The 19,567-nt window shown below is 37.6% G+C and overlaps 1 pseudogene; it reads left to right on the plus strand.

The window, feature by feature from the left end:
- Window positions 1–5,984: 5,984 nt before the first annotated feature.
- LOC139191729 (lycopene epsilon cyclase, chloroplastic-like) lies at window positions 5,985–15,939 on the plus strand (annotated as a pseudogene).
- Window positions 15,940–19,567: the final 3,628 nt, after the last annotated feature.

The following is a 19,567-nucleotide window of genomic DNA, read 5'->3' on the forward strand; positions in this document are numbered from 1 at the left end:
CTCTCAGAGAAATACAATATCAGTGTGGACATAGCCCAAACATTGGGGTGAACCACGATACATCTTGTGTTATTTACATTTTTTGCAAATTCACAGTCGGATTTACGTTGTCCCAAAACCTCCAGTTTTATGCATCAACATAATTCATAAAATTAAAAGGAAAAAAATAAGTTTAGAAAAACCTGAAAATCTCTTGCTTGCCGCTGCCTTCTTCCCCTTGATCTCTACCTGCCGCAACCTTTTTCTCCCATCATCTTATTTTTATCTGCGTGCTTCTTCCCTTTATTTCCTTTCTTCAATGATCAATAATGATCAGCCCCACTATTGATGAATTAATTCCAAGCACTCCAGCCGTTCCTCTTTCTTTTCCTTTGCTATAACCGACGAAAGCTTAGCACCAACGTATTCTCGATCTTGAGCCTTTTCAGTTTACTCACTGTAATATGTCGTTGGCTTCTTTCATGGTCTTTGCGAGAGAAAGGCATGACTAATATTTGTATTAGCTGCGCTGAAAAGAATAGGGTTTTCCTTCTCACTTTCTTATAAATAGTCATGTGACTAATGGGAGGATAAGGGCAAAGCTCTTATGAATGCAATTCCTCTCTCTTTTATCATCCTTCATAAAATTCAAATGATAGAAATGTATTACATAATCCAGTTGCACATGTAACAGCTCTTAATATGTCAACAGACAAATAATTTAATAATTAGAGCAAGGGATCAATGACAATCAAAACATTCTCCAAATTCACTTGACTAGCAATTATAGAATTTTAATATGATTTTTTCCATCTCATTAATCTAGCCACAAAACACAAGAAACATGCAATTCCTTTCATTTAAATAAAAAATATCACGGGAAAATGTTATTCTCGGGGTAAAGTAGGTAGAATAATTTGCGCTTATCAACTTCGATAGGATAGCCTAGTTAAGAGGACAATTCTTACATCATATGAGAAATGTGTGGAGTCCGACCTGAAAGAAAATATAAAAAAAATTATAAAATGTACGTTACAAATAACGTGTACTTAAATTATTTTTTCTATTCACAATAACAAAAGAGAATTGAGCCTCTAGTATATAAAGTATTTATTTTCAATATTAACATATTGTTTTGAGTAAAGATGCTTTCCACATGAAATGATCAGAAAAAGGAAGTTTCAAAGGGAAAATGTCTGGAGTGATGAGGCTGCCGGCTTTCTTTCCTACCATCCTATCTCTCTTTTTATGGTATGTTTTACTCATAAGAATGAGAATATAAGGTATGAGTATTTAATTTTTTTCTAATTTTTTTTTTGTTTATTAACACACAAAAATAAATAAATAAGTGAGTCTTAATTTAAAATATGTACCCATTTTCAATTTTAATAAAGTATCATTACCAGCAGTGATATGTTTATCTTATGTTTGAACAATTTAGGTGTCATTCCCTCTTTACCCCATATCACTCCAATTCCCGAAAATATAAGTAAATGTTAACGTGAAAAGATGTTCCAAGTTTGAATTTAGTTCTCAATTCAATCTTTTAAACCCTTGTCATCCCCATTCTCACGACATGTTCAATACTAATTAGAACGTGAGCATTCAACTTAAAACTATTTAACAAATATGACTTTAGCTCCTGAAATTTACTTTTCTTCACATAAAACCCGTCATAAGTTTTTTACTCAAATAAAACCTATTGACTAGATTCCACATCAGCAAATTCATTAATTATATTTGACTTTACACATATAAAAATTTTCGATGCCCAAAACACCCCTATTTGAATGTTTGATACATATTGTAAGGGAGAATTAATGATTTTACCAAAATAATAAATAATAAATTTATTGCCTAATATATAATAACAACAAAACATGCCTAAGTCACATCCCGCCCCGGGCCCCCATCACATCTTGGGCTCGACTCCGCCGTAACTTGATATTGTCTGCTTTGGACCCTGACCACGCCCTCAAGGTTTTGTTTCTAGGAACTCACACGAGAACTTCCCAGTGGGTCACCCATCATGGGATTTCTCTCGCGTGAACTCGCTTAACTTCGGAGTTAAGATGGAATCCAAAGCCAGTGAGTTCCCAAAAAGCCTCGTGCTAGGTAGAGATGAGAATATACATATAAGGCTTACAAGATCCACTTCCCTGGGCGATTTGGGATCTTACACCTAATATATGTAATAATACATGCTTAGTTAAGTCAATAAATTATATTTTACATATAAATGTAGGTAAATTATTTCACACACATATATATAACAAAAAAGAAAAAAAGAAGCCTGGTATATGTAAAAATTCATGCAAAATAATTTACCTACAAAAAATGTTATTTGATTCAGTGCACCTACTATTCAAATTTTAAAATGTTAGATTGCTTAAAAAAGCAAAATAATTTCCCCACTATATGTAAAATACATGCAAAATAATTACCTACATAATATAGCAAACCCAATGTATGCAAGATAATGTACCTACATAAAAAAATATTATTACTTTATTCAATATTATTTTACCTATTATTTTGTACATATAATAATAAAATGTGCCCAATATATATGATGATACATACAAAATAAAATACCTACAAAATATATGTTATTTGCTCATCATAAATTTACATATAGGGAGATTAATTAGTATAATATGTTTGATCATATATGTAGTACTGTTGTTTGGGCCCAAAATATTAGTTTGGGCCGAGTGTAGAGTCATTCTCGGCCCAGGAGGCCTTACGACAAGGTTACCATGGAGCGTTTAGTTTATGGGCTTTCAAACCTAGATCGGTTAAGCCATACTGCAAGATGAGTCGAATCCTGGCGCAATAAGAAGTCTCGGCGAGATTAATAACCCAGAAGTGAATCCGGCTTGATGAAAGGATAAATTCAAAATCCTGATGGGAGTAGGAGTACTCAAGGGGATGTTTGATTAGAAGAAGAAATCCTAATCCGAGTAGGTTGTTAACTCGACCTAGAAGGTACATTACTACTATAAATACAAGGCGTTGTGCAGCATGAGAAGCCCTCAAATTCAACACACAACTGCCCTGCGCAAACTCTCAACAACTTGAGATTTTTTATTTTCTCTTTTCGCTGACACATCTTCCGTTGGCATTAACAGCACTGTGAAAGCAACTGGTGATATCTTCAGTCGGCATAGATAGCTCTGTCGCCGTAGAATCAGCCGATCTCGCAACATCTTCCGTTGTCATTAACAGCACTGTGGCGAGGACGGTTGGTTACCTATCCAAGTCTCGGTCGAGAAGGGTTTCCAAATCCTTATTGATTGAGGTTATCTCATTAGCCTTCTCGGCGAAGTGAAGTGTTACAGCTTACTGAGCTCGGCGCATTGTACGCCGAGTTATTTTATGATTGGATATTCTCAAGTAGGATTTAGAGTTCGGCATTCAGACGGCCGAACCACGTTCACTATTAAGACTCATATCTGCTTTGAGTATTTGTGCCTTTACACTTTGGTGTCGATTCGGCGTGAGTTTACTCTGACGAATACCATCACTGTGACCAAATCCAACGATGACGATTCGTGAACTTCGTAAGAATAGTAGCCTTGTCTTCAGGTTCGAGAACCCAAGAGGCCGAGACGTGTTCCTTTTGTTGGAAATGTGCCCTAAAACCAATCATATGATGATACTTTACGGACATTTCACAAGTTAAACTAATGTAGTTTAAATATAAAGGGCAAAGATTATTGTTTTAAGCCGTCTCATATAAATGTTATATGCTTAAACGATAAGTCCAAGGAATATGTGATTGGGAGAATGCAATCTAAAGAAGTTAGATTCATGAGACCATTCTTTCGTATACATATCCTAAACGTTCCTGATCATAGGATTGCCAATTGGGCATTGACAGTCCGTTAAGATCAGTACGTGCCGTGTCTTCTCTCAGGGAGAGTGACTAGTCTCGAGTCATTGGTGTGTGTGACATCAAGACAAGTACATAGGTGCTCAATAGAGAATGAGTTCACTGAACACGATCAACGAAGAGTTCTCATATTCATGTCACATGATAACTCATGGTTGGGATAATGCAAAGTAGTCATTTGACCTGAGGCATCATAGTTGTCTTGTGGTTAAGTCCTTGATCTTTGATTATGTCAAAAGTCACTCCAAAAGGAGGGTGTCCACGGCATAGTTGGGGTTAAGCCACTTAGCCATGGAGGCAAGTGAATGCGCAACAAGGGATCTCTAACCTTCAAACTGTTTGAGGGAGAATACTCTATGATATGATTAAGAATCTCTGGCCAGAGTATGAATGAGATTTAGGAAGTCGTTCCAAATCATATTCAAGGTAATCATATAAGCACACAAATCACATTGGATAGTAGACATGAATAAACTATCAAACCAAACAATGTGGTCAAGAGTATTGTATTAGAGAAAGACCGTATTGCATTTGTAATCCTAAACTGAATAGGTTCTCCACCTCTTCTGATTAGCTTGGGTAACCATGATATGCTGCTAGGTGTCACTCATGGTTTGTGGAAGCCCTAAACATGTATAATCACTAAAGGGAGAATTGAAAGTTTCAATTCACAATCGATTTGAAATGGTTTTAATCGCCCACTGCCTCGCTAAAAGGAACCTAATGGATCGTTCACCGTGTAAGGTGGAGATTGAAGAAACAAAGGAGATGAGTAAGGATAATTAAATGGTTTAATTATTTATGGCAAGGATTAATTAATATGTTAATTAATCAAACGAATAAGTTCGTTAAAGACCACGGGTTTAGTTATGGCCCTCAAGGCCCAATGGGCTTCGAACGTCAAGCCTATTGACTTAAGTTGTATGACAACCTAATGACAAATAATTCACAAAGGCCTTAAAAGCCCAATGAAACCCTATGGCCGGCCATTTAGAGATGGAGTGGGTTTTGGACTTATTTACAAGTTTGCCACTCCAATGAATTAAGGTATAAATATGACTTTATAGCCAAAAATTCATTTAGGGTTTCTTTTAGGAAATTGAAGAGAACATGTCTCTCCCTTTCTCTCTAAAGAGGCCGGCCCCCTTGGAGGGATTAGCTAGTAATCTTTCTCCTCCAAGGTCACTCATTTCTTCATCAATCTTACCTTGGTGTGGAGACTTAGAGGTTCTCAAGTTTGGGAACTTGGAGAACCATTTCATCCATCCAAATCCATAGATCTAAGATGCAAGGAATGAAGGCCCTCTCTTTGGGTGATTAGCCTTTGCTTATGCAAAAAGGAATCTACAAAGGTATAATTTCTCAACTCACTTTGATTTGAGTTGAGTCTTGGTTCACCAATCTACTAGGCTTTGAATTTCATGATTAATGTTTTGTTTTTAAGTGCATGCAAGCATGATTCCGCCTTTAATTGTTAATTGCATGCTTATAGATGTTGCTTAAATGAACATGTTTTTCACAAATCTTCCTTCACATTTCTCGGCCGCAATCGCAAGACTCAGAAGTCAGCCGCGCACCCAACGCAACATCAACAAATTTACTCCTCGGCCGAGCTCGGCCGACGAGTTGGCACGCCTCGCATTCAACCGAAGGACGTAGTTAGCTCATAGATTACTCGGCCTGCGCGCCACGTAGGCTTGGTAGTTTTTAGGGTCAACAACTACACACACACACACACACACATATATATATATATATTTGAACGTATAGTAGTACTATATATATATAGGTAAACTATATATATATATATTGAGTTTATGGTAGTACTATATACATTTGAACATATATATGTGTGTGTTAGAGGTAATAATATGCAATAAATTATTTGTTCATTGTAATTAAGGTGAGTAATAATATTTATTGATTTATTTTGAATTTGTGGTACAAGTTGTAAATATTTTGTATTAATAGGTCAATTACTTTCCTACATGACAATCATTTTTAAATTTGGGTTTTATTTGGATGTTTATAATTAGGTGGGTTTTTATATAGGAAATAAGAGTTGCAAGGGTATCTGAGGCACAAATAGGAAGAGATATAAGCTGGTACCATGGACTGCGTTGCGGCAATGACAGCGTCGTTTTGCTCGACCTCGAGGGTGAGGAGAAGAGGAGGATTGGCGAGTAGAAGGGAAGGTCCTTTTTTCCGTTATGGGTTGTGCAACAAGGTTTCTCTTCTGCGAGTGAGAGCTTGTGCGGGAGGGGCAGGCGCCGGTGTGAGCATGACGGTGAAGGAAGGGTTTGCAGACGGGGAGGATTTGGATGAAGAGCGGCGGGCCGAAGCTGCTTTTAAATCAAATGCTGTAAAACAAGGCCATGGCGAAGCAGCCCAAGCTCGCTGACAAGGTTTATCTTTCTCTCTCTGTCTCTGTGGCTATGTGGCTTTTTATTGTATGTGTATTTAGTGAAATATGGGCGAATGGTTACAAAATTTTTAACCACAAATAAAACACTAAATATCTACTAAATGACACTACGTATCTTCGACTGCAAGTGCACTGTTAGTTTCTGAAAAAACTAGGGTTTATTGATATTAGGGTTAGCAAGAATGCATGCATGTGGAATATGTTGGTAGTTCAAATGCAAAGTTGATCTGAATATAGATTTGATTTACAATGGAAGCAAAAGTGGTTCTTGACAACCATAAACATTTTTTACTACATTTAGGATCAGTAATGCTATGTGTTTGTACCATACTTAGAGCCTCCGTATTTAGACTTCGTATAAATACTCGGGGGACTTAAATGTAATTATGTAATAAATGAAGGGGAAAATATGTAATAAGTGAGGAGCCCTTATTCTATAAAAGGACTCTTCACTCTCCTCATTTGGGGGAGGCCAAGATTGAGGTCAGGATTCAGGCCATGGGAAGAGAGAAAATAGGCTAGAGAGCACACTGCCTTTAGCCTTCTTGTATGTTTACCATTCAGAGTGAAATAATATCAACATCAGTGTGGACGTAGCCCAAACATTGGGGTGAACCACGATACATCTTGTGTTCTTTACTTTCTTGCAGATTCATGGTCGGATTTACGTTGTTCCAAGACCCTTTCAGTTTTGTGCATCAACATTTAGCGTCGTCTGTGGAAATTGACACGAAAAACTATGTCTGTTCTCTTTCATTTTTTCACCTCCACTGTGAATCTGCAAAAAACCCAAAATACACCGAAAAGCGTCCCACTATTTTTTTTAAGAAGCAGAATCAGTACCTCCAATCTACTTCCTTCTCCTCCAAGAACCACCAGCTAAACTGTCGTACACGCTTTAAACCTCCAACTTCAATCCCCCATCTCTTCTCTGTTCTTTCTCTCTCTACCTTACTCTCTTTAACTCTGCTTTTTCTCTCTACCACACTCTCTGTCTTAGAGTGTCCTTAAACCGCTTGGAAACTCGCTCGCTGGCGGCTCGCTTATTCATATCGCCTTCTTAGGTTTCATTGGTTCATTCCTTTGGTGCGTTTGGCTATGGCGGACGAGATTGTGGTGGGGTCCGCTAATTTACCTGTGAAGAGGCCCAGAGAGGAAGAAGAAAACAACGCGGAAGATGCTACTTCAGCCGTGTCCATGGAGACTGACGGTGGCAAGGAGCCGGATTCTGTCTCCGTTGTTATTCCCGGCTGGTTCTCTGAGATTAGCCTAATGTGGCCAGACTCCAGACATCGTTCAGAAGAACCAGAGGAATAAGAACAAGCCAATTGGGTTTTCTCCAAACCCTCTAAAGAACCCTGTGTCAGGGAAAAAAAGAGGATTCTCTGACGCCATTGATGGGTGTTCTGAGAAATGGGCTTTTACCATGACTAATGGATCTGAGGTTGATGTGGGTTAAGCAGCAGGCTTGAGTTCTCCATTAGCCAAAAATGAGGTTTTTTCTGTTCCTCTGTCGCCAAAGCTAGCAGCTCAGTTGGAGAAGAAGAACACTCAGGCCTCTGAGCATGCTGCTGCTTCTCCTTTTTGCAAGTCCGTTGATCTCACTCTCCTCCACTTCACCACCGACTGTCTCTCTCTACAGTGTCAGCAACAACGGTGTTACCACCTCCAAATTCTCTGCCTTTCAACCGAGGCCGGCCAAGCGCTCTTGTCTTCGTCTGAGCTCACTCCACCGCAACCCTATCAAAGTTTCAATTAATGGAAAGAATGAGTTTGTGGTGATGAAGGGTAAGAGGAGGGGATCGGGTGTGATGTGTTACACTTACGCTGCACCTCTCTCTGTCAACACCCTCTAGTTTATCTCCACCATTTCTACAGCAATTTTGTTGCTTGCAAAAGGGACTGCTGTTCAGCAATCATTTCTTGTTCCCTTATTTCTTCTACAAGCGCCGGCTGCCGTCATCTCATGGATTAAGGGTGAATATGGTATCTGGGCTGCATTCCTAGCCCTTCTTGTCCATTTCTTCTTCTTTATTCCTGATTTTATTCAATTTACCAGTGGGGATCAACCTATTTCTCGTAATCTACCCACCGTTGAGGATGAAATGGGTTTTGATCAGGTGCATGCAAGCACAGGTGGGTTGATGACCTCCAAAGAAGTGGTTGCGGAGCTCATGAGTGATGACCTCTAAAGATGCTTTTTACAAATGGACAGCAATGCAGAGACAGAGACAGAGAGAGAGGCGCAGTGGAAAGAGAAAAGAAAAAGCAAAAGGATGTCTGGAAATGGAGTGGGAAACAAAAGCAGAAAGCAGAAAGAAAAGCAGAAAGTAAAAGCAAAAAGCAAAAGCAGAAAGCAAAAGAAGATAAAAAGAAGCAGACATAATTGCGGTGGTGATGGCATGCAGAAAAGGGAATTATAGGCGTGACCCATTGAGCAGAGGGTCAGATTTATTTTTGAATGATGTGATTTATTTTTCTTATCTTTCGGAGACATCTGTATAACCCCATCATAGGGTAATCCAAAAAAAAAAAAAGGGCAAGCCCAAAATAATGGGTTGGAATGTTATGTGGAGGCCGAAGGCCCATATGCCCAAAAGAGCCAGACCCTCTATTATCACCAACCAGGTGATCAAAAGTACGTCCAGTACTACAAAATAAACTATTCGGCAGCCTGTCGCTATTATCATCAATCAGGTGATCAAAAGTACGTCCAGTACTCCCAAATTATTCGGCAGCCTGCCGTTATTATCACCAACCAGGTGATCAAAAGTACGTCCAGTACTACAAAAAATTATTCGGCAGCCTGCCGCTATTGTCACCAACCAGGTGATCAAAAGTATGTCCAGTACTCCAAAATTATTCGGCAGCCTGCCGTTATTATCACCAACTAGGTGATCAAAAGTACGTCCAGTACTCCAAAATTATACATGAGCATCACTCATGTCAATCATACATAAACAGTAATGAGCATCACTTATGTCAATCATACATAAACATTCATGACCATCATTCATGTCAACATTCATGAGCATCACTCATGTCAACATTCATGAGCATCACTCATGTCAACATCTATGAGCATCACTTATGTCAATCAACATAAAACATTCATGAGCATCACTCATGTCAATCAGCTTCGAAAGCTTCATTTACAGAGCTCCAGCTTCGAGAGCTCCAGCTTCAAAAACTTCATTTACAAAAGCTCCAGCTTCAAAGCTTCACTTGCAAAGCTTCATCTACAAAGCTTCAGTGCAGGGTATACAAATACCGCCTCCGAACAACTGCCACTTCAACCCATACATTGATTCAATTTGAAGTCTCCAGCCAACAGACTTTATTGACTGAAGACTTGGGGGACTACACTATGTATCATATATTGGGCTTCCGCAACTGGGCCTCATGAAAAATACTCGGGGGACTTAATCCATTATTCATGTATTGAGGAGTGAGCCTTTATTCTATAAAAGAGACTCCTTCACCATCATTAGAGAGCATCGCCGCCTGCTGAGCAACCGCCTCGCCGCGAGCATCACTTCTAACCCATCACTTATGTATTGAGGAGCGAGCCCTTATTCTATAAAAGGGACTCCCTCACCATCATTAGAGAGCATCAACTTTAGCCGATCATTCATGTATTGAGGAACGAGCCCTTATTCTATAAAAGGGACTCCCTCACCTTCAATGCCACAAGCCGAGCCAACCAAGGCAACATAAGCCACAAACCGAGCAGCCTTGCAACATGTGCTACCTCTAGTTGAACATCATTTCAGATTGAGCACCGCCTTATATCGAGTATTAGTTCTAGACGACATCTAGTTACTTCGGCCCATACATGGACTGAATTTCAAGTCTCCAGCCAAAAGACTTTCTTGACTGAAGACTTGGGGGACTATTGTTTGTACCATACTTTGGGCCTCCGTATTTAGACCTCGTATAAATACTCGGGAGACTTAAATGTAATTATGTAATAAATGAAGGGGCAAATATGTAATAAGTGATGAGCCCTTATTCTATAAAATGACTCCTCACTCTCCTCATTTGGGGGAAGCCAAGATTGAGGTTAGGATTCAGGTCATGGGAAGAGAGAAAATAGGCTAGAGAGCACACTGCCTCTAGCCTTCTTGTATGTTCACCATTCAGAGTGAAACAATTTCAACATCAGTGTGGACGTAGCCCAAACATTGGGATGAACCACGATACATCTTGTGTTCTTTACTTTCTTGCAGATTCACGGTCGGATTTACGTTGTTCCAAGACCCCTCCGGTTTTGTGCATCAACACTATGAAAACTAAATTTGTAGACAAAATTTAGGAAACAAAAAAAACATACAAGTTAATATTTGGTTTATTACTTAAGCATTGATAAACATGCTCATTCTTATTGGTGACACATCATTTAGCTTGCAAATTTAGTTGGTTTCCAAATATTGTCTCCCTAGCATTACCCTTTGAAGAAAAACTTAAAATCACTTTTCAGTTGTATTCAGAAAGCATTTAAAAAAAACTTGGGATTTTTAAGTAAAAAAATGTACATGTTTAGGATAAGCCCTTATTGGCGATTTTAGTGCATGTCAAGTTTTATTTTTATTAAAAGTTTGTAATGGTTCTATTTGTGCATATTTTTCCTTTAGATTGAAGTGTGCATGTTCGAAACTTGAAACCTGAAAACCCGAAATCTAACTTTGTATTGCTGTTATGGATTCATTTGCAGCTACCGCCAATACCAGTAGGAGACAATGTTCTGGATTTGGTGGTGATTGGTTGGGGTCCAGCAGGTCTTGCTCTGGCTGCAGAGTCAGCCAAGTTGGGAGTGAAAGTTGGGCTTATTGGCCCTGATCTCCCTTTCACAAACAACTATGGTGTTGGGAGGATGAGTTGAAAGGTATTAACTTTACTATTGTCTTGTTGATTGTACGATTTGTGAACTACCCATTTCAAAGGAACTCCACAAACTCTGCTCACATCCGATATTCGCTTTGATTTTTACATTTCCAGATCTTGGACTTGAAGGGTGTATTGAACATGTTTGTCAGAACACCATTGTGTACCTCGACGATGATTCTGACCCCATTATGATCCCTCGCGCTTATGGTCGTGTTTGCCAATATATGCTACATGAGGAGCTTTTGAGAACTACATTTCTACTCGTTTTATGCTTGCAGGCATTGTAATTCTCTCTATATACATTTTTATTAGGTGTGTGGAGTCAGGTGTTTCGTACCTCGATTCAAGGGTGGAAAGTATTGTTGAAGCTAGCAATGGCATTAGTCTAGTAGCCTGTGGGCACATTATCGTTGTTTCGTGTAGGTAAGACGGATTAACATTTCTTCGGTTTAAAGAATGTATATTTTGTTTCCTACTTCTTCCATGCCTTGTTTCAAACATCTAACTGGTGTTATAGGCTAGCTACTGTTGCATCGGGAGCCGCTTCTGGGAAGCTTTTGCAGTACGAGGTAAAGACGGATTAACATTTCTTCGGTTTAAAGAATGTATATTTTGTTTCCTACTTCTTCCATGCCCTGTTTCAAACATCTAACTGGTGTTATAGGCTAGCTACTGTTGCATCGGGAGCCGCTTCTGGGAAGCTTTTGCAGTACGAGGTGGGTGGTCCGAAAGTGGCTGTCCAAACAGCATATGGTATCGAAGTTGAGGTAGGAACAATTGTACTCTGGGATGGTTATGATTGGCTCCTTAACTTCCGGGGCAGAAGTTTTTTGATGACTTGCTATTATGTCCATTCTTACAATTTCAGGTGGAAAATAATCCGTATGATCCCAGCGTGATGGTTTTCATGGATTATAGAAACTACACGAAGCAAAAAGTTCCGCCATCCCCTTAACAATTCTATGTAAATTTACCAATTCCTTATGAATTACCCATGTAACTTTGAAGGTTAGGTTTTCCTAATGCATATTCTACTCATGGTATTCAAGGTAGAACATATATCAAACATACAATCCGTCTGTGGTATTCAGATCAAATATAAACATGTATGACTCATTATGATTTGTGAAAACCTTTCGAAAAACCATGCAAGACCCCTAGGTGAAATTACAACTATCAATCACAAGAAGCAATACTCAATCCTCCGGTGGTATTCCGACCAAATTGCATCCAATTACTTATCTAAACATCCTAATGGTAGCCAAGCATTAAGATATAGAGACATTTTAAACACAATGATTAATAATTCAAAGTATGCATGCATAATATCATAAGCAATTACATAAAAACTACATATTCATGCTAAGGCTCAAGGCATTGCCCTAGCAAACGGAATTAGTTATGAACAACCATAAAACAAAAAGAATTTTATTGAAATAGAAAAATGATAGAAAACACCTTGAAATACAAAATGTCAAAGCCTAGCTAAGTTCTCCAAATTGATGCCTCGTTCCTAATGACTAAAAAACCTTATTTATACTACTATAAAATAAAATCCTACCTAGAAAAGGTCTTCTAAAAACTAGGAAACATAATAGAATAAAATAACTAGGAAATAAAAGGTTTCCTATTTAAACTGAAATTCGGACGTCTCAGAAAATTAGACTTTTGACCAATCAAATAAACTCCGATTTGGTCCCAAAAGGTCTTTTTTTTAAGCTTTAGACGTCCTTAACAAATCATGAATGAATCTTCCTCAAATTATGCCATCTTGACCTTCAAAATGACCAAAACGTCAAAAACATCAATCTAGGAAAGATGCGCGTTGAATCTTATATTTCATCGCCACGGTCAAACGGCTTGGTAGAAAAACCTGGAATTTTGACACAATCATCTTGAAAGACTCACGAACATCCTCCAATTAGAACCACTCCAAAATTCATCTGTTTGATCACTTTTTGCTTCAGGGGAAGTCAAATGTCCTACATTGAAAATATATAACAAAAATATCAAAATTCTACCAAAATAACCAATAAACTATAACTAAGAATAAAGTAAAATATATAGTATAATATCATCTCATCAGCTCACTTATCAAAAACATATTTTGTCAAAACATTTAGGAAGGGATTCACTCCCTGAATTCAAGTCAACCCTTCTCAATAGGCACGTTTCCTTCGTTTAGTTTAGACGAACTCACACGTGAACCAACCCTTCTTTAGGAGCATAATATCCATCATTTCTTTATGTCATGCCTATGACCCCGACAACCTTGTTCTTTGAGGTTTGCTCGATGTACATCAGTTTCTTTATCCGTTACTTAATTTGCTTTCAAAGTACTAAGAGAAATTGATTGCAGGAAACTTGCATGGCTTCTGAAGAGGCCATGCCTTTTGATTTATCGAAGAAAATGCTCTTGACACGGTTAAAGACAATGGGAATCCATATTACAAAGAGTAAATTATATAAATAGTCCCTCAACTTTAATCAAATTGGAGCAATGGTCCCTCAACTAAAAATCCATTACCATTGGTCCCTCAACTTATCAAAATGTGTAGCGATAGTCATTTTCATCAATTTTGTCAAAATTTTGTCAAAATAAGCTATGTTGGAATGACCATTTATATAATTAGGGTTCATTAACTTATCAAAGTGTATAATTATGGTTTTTTTTGTCAACTATGTCAAAAAATTTGTCAAAACGAGTTATATTGGAAGGACCATTGCTACAATTGGGTTAAAGTTAAAGGACAATTTCTCCACTTGAATTAAAGTTCAGGGACCAATGGTAATGAATTTTTAGTTGAGGGACCATAGCTGCACGTTTTGATAAGTTGAGGGACCAAAAGTAATGGATTTTTAGTTGAGGGACCATTGCTCCAATTTGATTAAAGTTGAGGGACCATTTGTACAATTTACTCATATTACAAATGTTGGATTTATTCCGATGTAAATCAACCTTAAATGGTCTACAACATATAATAGGAATGTAATATTGGAGATTAATATATATATATTGTGATTTGATTTCCTAAAGATATCAATCTTATATTAGGTGTCTTGTAATACAAGTAAGATTGATGGAATCCTTGATTTTATCTGATTATGATACCTAACTGATAGGCTAAAAATGTGGGATTTGGGATTCCTTTATGGACAGAACCTTAATACCTTAGCCAGTATATATACTAAGGTCCTTGCAAACCCTAGAAACACAACAAACGCTTCCCATAAAGTAGTTGTATCCGGCTAGGTGCTTTGTCGAAGATTTTGGTGTTGCCGCATCCTACATCATTCCTCTTGGTATCCAAGGGCTATTACTTCATGATCAGGTCAGCCAACTCCTTGTTTTGTGTTTTAATTATATAACCACATAAAGTTTACAACAAAAACTTAAGAAGAGGTAAAGTTTATATGACAGGCTACAATGCCTCAAGTTTTATGATGAACATCTCTGAACTATCTCAACTAGGCTTCATGCCTTGCCGTGTAGCGGAACAATCACATATGTATCTTGAAAGTTGATGCAGTGTCTGATCAGGAATTTGGTCTTACTTTCATAATTCAAGGCATAATCCTGCAGTAATTTATGCAGGAATGGTCTTGGATTCCAGTTGGTGGCTCCTTACCAAATACAGAGCAAAAGAACCTAGCATTTGGTGCTGCTGCTTGCATTGTACATCCAGCCACAGGTAACAATTAAACCGAATACATTGATCAGAGCAGTTTCCTCAATTCTTCAGTCAAAATTAGCCTCAAATTTATCATCATCAACCGTTGTTTGGTTTATTTGGAATAGTTATCTGCATAGTACATTCCGGAAAATAAACATATAGAACGAGTGTGCCAGACATTTCCATACATAGAAAGATAGCTGCACTGACCTTATTCTCGATGTTTTTAGCTTACCTTTAGAAATATTAGCTTGAAGAGGAAAATCATCTCTCTATGTCTACATGTTGTTGCTCTTACTTTGTCAGAATTTGTAAACTTGCAGCCATAGTCGGTGTTGTTAGTCATGCAATTAAAATAACTAAAATACGAGCAAGAACTGTGTGTTGTGACCTTCATATACTTTATTGGCGCATTCCCTAACATGGTATTAGTGTTCTTGTTGCACGAGCCTTGAGTTAGAAACCTTCAATTCTCATTCCCCACTTATTCGGTAATTTGCTAGGCACAGAGTGAGCTGCATCGATATGTTTTTCTCTTTAAAAATCTACCTGCCTCGTGTTTGAATTATGCTTGCTTTGTCACCGGTCATCCATACTTAGCCAGCATAGTTGCAATTTGTGATTCACTCTTTTCCTTTCAGCATGGAATACACTGTGGCCGCAAGAAATGAAACGCCAGAGAGCATTCTTTCTTTTCGGACTAGCGCTTATTCTGCAACAGGATACCAACGGCATCAGGACATTCTTTCATACTTTCTTCCGCTTACCCACCTGGTACGATCAATTCTCTATATCTTATGCGTCGTTTTTCTAGACATTCTTGCTTCATGAAGTAAACTTGGAACAGATTTCTTCGAAAAATTAGATGAACTTGAATGACTGATCGATGTTTGTGCTTCCATAGCAGGATGTGGCAGGGTTTCCTTGGCTCTACATTGTCCTCGGCTGATCTCATTCTTTTTGCGTTGTACATGTTTGTTTTTGCTCCAAATAACCTGAGAAAGGGCCTCGTCAGACGTCTACTTTGTGATCCTTCTGGAGGCACTATGATTAGAACTTATCTCACATTCCGTAATTAGTCCTACTCCTACATAATAAGAGTTACAGTACCCTTAGAAGTAAGATCCCACCCTACTTTTGAAGGGGATGTGATATCCACACACCTCATTTTACTTCTCACACACCTTTTTCATTTTCGGTCGTCGGATCGGATGAATTGAAGATCAACGAACAAAAATTATCAAGGGGTGTGTAAGAAGTAAAATGGGATGTGTGGATAGCACACTCCCTTTTGAAGGTCACTTGTTTGTTTGTAGCATTTTTAGTTGTGTGTATCATTTTTTGTTCACAACATCTCCCAATGAAGATGACTAATTCTAAGAAAATAAAGTTGGACCAGAATTAGGTCTTCCAAGGGTTCGTAGCCCGCATGTGCAGTGGCGAAGTCAAGATTTGCCGAGGGTAAGGGCCAAATTCAAAAGAGTGCAAGGTTCAACCGAAGCGGTTGCTTTCACATTTGGAGAGTGTAAAGTTTTGAGTCAATATTCATAACAGAAAATAGTCTCTCCACCTAAGCGGTTGTAAGCGGTAAGATTAAAGCCATGTAAGAAGCTTAAATTGGTAAGGATTAGATTCTAAAAAAAGTTAGGCGCTAATCAGGTAGCGGACTGGGGCCTAGATGGATTTAAGTGAATTTCTGTTATTGTAAAATAAGCATTAAATGATATTTAAATTATTTTTTAAAAATTAATACAACATTTATAGATAATGTGAGAGTTTAAGATAAATACGTTGGGGTCTTAAAAGAAGGAAAAAAAAATACATACAAGAATAATAAAAAAGAAGAAGAGAGGTTTGGGTTAACAAACCACAAAAAAAGATTGGGTCAGAAGAGAAAAAAAAAGGACAATACTTGGGTACTGATTGTTCAATACCCAAAACACTGACCCAATGACATGGCCCAATAATATTAAAACATTTGTCACTTAACCTCTTCACATGCATTTGTTGTCTTGTTAACCAAACACCCCACTTTCATCTTAAACCCATAACCAAACACCCCACTTTCATCTTAAACCCATAACCAAACACACATCTTCGTCCTTCTTTCCTAGGCCCATCGCCCTATAGACCCTACCTCTTTCCTTCAATCTTATCCCGCAAACCCCTCCGCCGACCATCGTAATCACATCCCTTCCCCCATGGATCCCACTCTCATCCCCTTCTCCGTCGTTCCCACCCCAATTTCATCCCCAACACTCTTTCATAAATTCCATTCCTAACCCCACAAACATGGAGAAAAGAAGATTCATCCCCACCGAGCCTTCATCTTCGACGAGTGTGAAGGGGCTGAACTAGAGCTCCTAGACATGTTTTCTGGCGAAGGGAGGGGCGGCCGCCACTCTTCGCCCTCACGTAGCTCCGTCACTACGCATGTGGTCCAATCCCTTAGTAGATAAGATGTTGAGTAACTACCCATGAGTCTTGTGTTCAAAACTCAGTTTTTAGATTATTGTATAGTTTCGAACTCTTTTCCTCTCTTTAATAACAGTTAAAAGGGTACGCAACCCATTTTGTAAAATAATGGAAAATTGATTAAAATAATTAAAATGTAAACTTCAATTGATGTGTAATCATCACTTTTCATAATTTTGTTATTAAGTTGTCAACATTTAATCAATAATATTGTCAATATTTAATCGGCTTTTTATATTAGTACTCCACAAAATGTTGAATGCATTCCACATTAAAATTTAATATTAAATGACTTATTTACCCCACTAGGCAATGACAATTATCAAAACTCTCCCACCCTCCATTGTTGAACAAAACCCTAACCAATGAAACTACATGTTGATTGAGAAAAATTATTTTTGAAGAATGGAACACGAAATTGATGTTTCAGAAGCTTCACATGAGGTAAGACTTCATATTTTTCATTGTTTTAGTGATTTTGACGACATCGATAATTATTTAATCTTGCGTTTGCTTCGTTATTTAAACTTTAGGGATCACAAGGATTACATGAAGAATTAAAAACCTAAATTACCACCAAATATTAAAAACAGACGAGATAAGTTTTAATGGTGGAATTGAAAACAAACCCGTATATGATTTAAATCCCAGGCAACATTTTTGTCAAATTCCAGTCGGCATTTTTGGTCCAAATTAAAAGCTTTATCTCTAGCATTTGTTGGAGGTGTTGTGTTGGGAGTTTTTTGTTTGCCCTTTTCTTCTTTTGGATCCCTGCAACACGATCAAAAACACATTACAGTAAATAACTACGAGGATCATTAGGAAAGTTGAATGGATTCATCTGGCAATACTAACTGTGACTTAGAAGCAGAACCATGTCACTGTCAAGAACAAATGTTATACGATGCGCAATAATAATGACTGTGAAGTCAGTAAACCGTTGTCGAAGGGTCTGCTGAATTAGATGTGGGATGTATATACAAAATATAAGATGTATATTGAGAATATGGGGTGTGGGGATATTATGGGAAAATATATAGGGTGTATTAAGATAATTTTTAAGTGAAAAAGTAAATGTGAAGTGTATTAAGTATGTGAAGTTTATTCAACAATTTGTGAAATGTTAATATAATAAGCATAAACAATTATTTTATTTGAGAAACCTTCATTTTAACTAATTGCATAAAAATAATTGAAATTTCACATCTTTATGTCATCCACGAGATCTTGAAGCTGACTCAATTTTCCACTATAATACTAAAGACACTAGCTTTTAGTTATCAACTGTGAAAACTTTTTATTTAACGTAAGTAGGTTTTAAAGTGGGAGCAGAATTCTCTCTCCTCCTATTACCATCCCCTCCTCTCACACTTTTTTTTAATCTATTCTCTATATAAAAAATTCAAAACAAAATGTACATGTGGCGTAATTGCAACCGTTTATATAGGAGTGGATGGAAGGGGAGAGAGATTAGGAAGGGAGAGAATCCTACTCCTTTAAAGTGGGCATAAACAAGAAAAACCGCATAAGTTGGTATCATAAAAGTTGGTGTTTCAAGTACGGCTCAAGTTTTATATTGTAAATGCCAATCTAGAATCATTAGCAGACATCAAACCAACAGAAGATTGGACTTGAATACTCATTGGATTCATTCAGACATTAAGATTTTGAAGATATGGGGACATTGTATTATAAATAAGAGCATCAAATCTAGTAATGAACAATTTAAAGAACGAGCACTCAAGCCCTTAGAGGGTGATAAAATCATAACGAAGATCTCTCTACCTATGTCTTTGCAATCTAGCAATTTCCATGGTTACTGGTGCAGTTGTGTTTATCTTCGTGTATAAAAGGACCAAGGAAGCATCCAATATGATGAAACATTCTAAATACTATAAATTGTCCCTCATGAATTTCAAAAATACATTTCAATTAAAAGGAATTCAAATAGTAATCCAGCGCGTTTTAATTTTGGATTAAGTATTTAAAACTACTCGACCTTTCAGTCGCATTTCGAATTAGTCTCAACATTTTGAAACATTTCAAACAAGTATATACCTAATCTATTGAAAATGTTACATTCTTTAAGCCTCAGTAAATTTTTCCGTTAGATGTACATGTGTCGACAATGAGTCCTACTTTTTAACTTACTTGGACACAAGTAATAATAAAAATAACTTCAAAAGACATGAGGTGAAAAATAAAAATAAAATAAACAAATTCATAAATAAG

This window comes from Malus domestica, chromosome 15, assembly GCF_042453785.1.
Source record: "Malus domestica chromosome 15, GDT2T_hap1".
NCBI lineage: Eukaryota > Viridiplantae > Streptophyta > Magnoliopsida > Rosales > Rosaceae > Malus > Malus domestica.